The sequence below is a fragment of the Sinocyclocheilus anshuiensis genome, unplaced genomic scaffold, assembly GCF_001515605.1.
Source record: "Sinocyclocheilus anshuiensis isolate Anshui unplaced genomic scaffold, SAMN03320099.WGS_v1.1 scaffold205, whole genome shotgun sequence".
Taxonomy (NCBI): Eukaryota; Metazoa; Chordata; class Actinopteri; order Cypriniformes; family Cyprinidae; genus Sinocyclocheilus; species Sinocyclocheilus anshuiensis.
The window spans coordinates 1,396,390-1,396,687 of NW_015536497.1; positions in this window are offsets into that span (position 1 = coordinate 1,396,390).

The following is a 298-nucleotide window of genomic DNA, read 5'->3' on the forward strand; positions in this document are numbered from 1 at the left end:
GGCCAATTTAGTCCCAAGGAGTATTGAAATAGTACACTTACAAGTATACTACTAGTACACTGATATTTGTATACTTACAACATAAAGTATACTTAAAATATACTTGAACTTTACTTAAGTATACTTACTAAAATAAACTTGAAGTATACTACTTTTTGGTAAGGGTAGCGTTACGTATTTAGATGGGAGAGCATAAGAAGAGAGAAAAATTAAGTTAACTTGTCCCTGAGTTTAAAGGGGTCATATGATGCTGCTAAAAAGAACAGTATTTTGTGTATTTGGTGTAATGAAATGTGTT